This window comes from Urtica dioica, chromosome 8 (genome assembly GCF_054948205.1).
Source record: "Urtica dioica subsp. dioica isolate 48M chromosome 8, U.dioica_male_clone48M_v1_H2, whole genome shotgun sequence".
In the NCBI taxonomy this organism is placed as follows: Eukaryota; Viridiplantae; Streptophyta; class Magnoliopsida; order Rosales; family Urticaceae; genus Urtica; species Urtica dioica.
Window position 1 is genome coordinate 35558222 of NC_142763.1, and position 3015 is coordinate 35561236.

The following is a 3015-nucleotide window of genomic DNA, read 5'->3' on the forward strand; positions in this document are numbered from 1 at the left end:
CAATCCTTTAGTATTTTTTTGTTTTGCTCGAACAATCCTTTAGTATTTTTAGTATCGGTAAAGAGTTACTGAATATGATATTAGACAAAGTTGCTTCGTAGTCTGGGAGACTCGGGACCAATAAAAAGAAAAGTAAAAAAAGAAGATAAATTAATCCTTGAATGTCCAATAAATACACTCAAACAAACTTCCAGCATAAAAAGTGAAAAAAACAAAAACGGTTCTCCCACTAATGTAAGTGGAAAGAGAGAAATGTCCCACATCGTTTAGAGAAAGAAAGAAATGGGTTGAGCGTGGAGTACAAATGTGTGACACATGGCATGTGGGAGAGTATCTTTGCGCTTGGGGCAATGACGCAGCTAGTGAGGTACTAACCGAGGCGCGTCAATTGCTGGTTGAAAACTATTTCCAAACCCCCTCTTGGGCCTTGGCTTGACCTCGGCCCTCGAGAATTTCTGGAAGGGCTCCCTTTTTTGGGTAAAGCCCAACAAACCTATCAAGTTTAAAATTTTAAGGGATTATTCCTAAACTATGACTTTCACAATAGTTTTGGACCAAAATTCAATACTTGCTTTTTTACACAATTACGTTTTTATCTTTTTATTTCTTTCAATTTTTTCTCATTGCTTTTTTTTATCCTTTATTTCTTTTCTTCTTCTGGGTTTCTTTTCTTCTTCTTCTTCGTTCAAAATCTCTCTCTCTCTCTCTCTCTCTCTCTCTCTCTCTCTCTCTCTCTTGCGTCCAAAAGAAGAAGAACTCCGTCGAGGCTTATCATGGGGGTTTCAAACCCCTAAAATTAGTTTGGGGTTCTCGTGGTTTGTCGCCGAGTTGAGCGAGGAAGAAGAAGAACGAGAATTCGGGAGAGAGAGAGAGAGAGAGAGAGAGAGAGAGAGTGAGAGTGAGACGGAGTTGAGCTCGCGGAGGAAGAGGAAGAGAACCCACCGAGGAGACGAGAACGCCGCGCGTCGCCGTGGAGACCGACCGGGAAGCGAACGCCGAGAAAGGAAGAGAACCCACCAAGGATAGTGAATTTCACAGGAATTGGGTAAGAAAAATCTGAAAATTTATGGGTTTTCGTTGAAGATTTATTGACATTGATGTCAATAAATATGCATTTTTATTGACATTAATGTAAATAAATCTTCAACGAAAACCCAGAAATTTTCAGAAACTTTTCAAAATTATCCAGAATCAAATCTTCAACGAAAACCCAAAAACGTTGAAGATTTATTGACATTAATGTCAATAAATATGCATTTTTATTGACATTAATGTCAATAAATCTTCAACGTTTCTGGGTTTTCGTTGAAGATTTATCTTCAACGATTCTGGAAAATTCATTTGAAGATTTATTGACATTGATGTCAATAAATATGCATTTTTATTGACATCAACGTAAATAAATCTTCAACGAAAACCCAGAAATATTCAGAAACTTTTCAAAATTATCCAGAATCCCGAGAATCGTTTTTTCTTTGATTTTTTAACTTTAAAAACCACAGAAATTCTACGCGGAATCCATGGCGGGCTGTTCCGACGGACACTTCGAGGTCGCCGTAGCCGGGATGGCCATGGGCTGCTCTTCGGCGGCCATGACCGTCGTTCCCAGGAGCTTCAGCGTCGGAGATTATTTTGATTATTTTGGCCGAAAAATCAGGGTATGTTCATTAGAAATTGGGGGTTTTGATAATCTTGAGAATTGTTGATATTGTGAGTCGATTTTGTGTTTGGAATTATGCTTGGGATTGTTGATTTGGGCTGTTTTCGAATTTTGGATGAATTTACCATGGATTTGCTGATTTTTGGATGTGTTTTGGACTTGGCCGTGAGACTTGACCGTGTATGTTGTTTTTTTTTTTGCCGTGTGTAACTGAGTTGTTATGGATTTTGTTTGGTCTTTTTTTTTTTTTTTTTTAAATTAATGTCAATAAACATTGGAACTTATTTGTATTAATGTCAATAAAAAGTCACAGTGAGTTATTGAGGGTATTTTTGTACTTAAAGAAAATAGATAGTCATAGTTTAGGATTAAATTGAACTTATTTGATTTTGGTCCAAAATCATTGTGGAGGTCATAGAATAGGAATAATCCCAAATTTTAATTTATTTTTTCAGATTGTCTAGATTTTTGTTTTTATTTTACCTCTATTTATATTATTATTACTACTGATTGTCAAATGTTCTTAAAAAGGGAGCGAAAAAATATTGCTCCATTACTTTGTTTTTTATTTTAGTTTTTTTTTATTATAAAATATAACAGAAGATTACTAGTTATTTGTTATTTGTTAAATTATCACCAATATTCCCTTAAGCTTTAATACTTATTACAACATAAAACAACGCACTATATTCACTAAAAAACAATGATGTTTTGTTGTTGAGAACTATAGGCCACAAGCCTAAACTTTAAAATGTGTCCTACACCAGTTATTTACTAAAATGTGTCCTCCACGCATGAATTTAATTCATGAAACATCAAAATAATGGAGCAATATCCTTACTTTTTTTATATGAAAAAGTCCTTGTTAACATGATTTTGGCAAATTGTTAGTTACAACCTTACTTTTTATATTTTTAGCTATTTTCAAGGCATGCTAATATAAAGACCCGATGCTTTCTTATGTTGATTTAAAAGAAACGGGCAAATTTCATAAATAAATAATCCAAATATACAAATGTCCTTGTATTTAAAAGGCCCAAAGACTATACAATAATTAAAAATTTAGAATTATAACACTTCTACAGTTCTACTTATTGCTTGCTCTCAGCAATAACATTCATACTTTGGGTCCCACTGTTAAACAATACAGTCATATAGAATTACTACTATTACATGCTACAATGAATTACCATGAGAATTTATTTTAAGAAAAAAAACAAGAGCTTTTATGTCGACAAATAAAACAGTAGTAATTAAATTTAGTTGTATTATAATAAACTGATTTTAATTTTTATTTATCAAAACTATAGTATGCATTTTTAATATTTTTTTATTAAAATATTATTATATAAAAG

At 33.2% G+C, this 3015-nt stretch overlaps 1 non-coding gene across 1 annotated transcript; it reads left to right on the forward strand.

Annotated features, from left to right (window-relative positions):
- Window positions 1–332: 332 nt before the first annotated feature.
- LOC149389520 (U4 spliceosomal RNA) lies at window positions 333–485 on the forward strand. Its single transcript, XR_016301105.1, has one exon. It is a non-coding gene; the product is annotated as a U4 spliceosomal RNA (small nuclear RNA).
- Window positions 486–3015: the final 2530 nt, after the last annotated feature.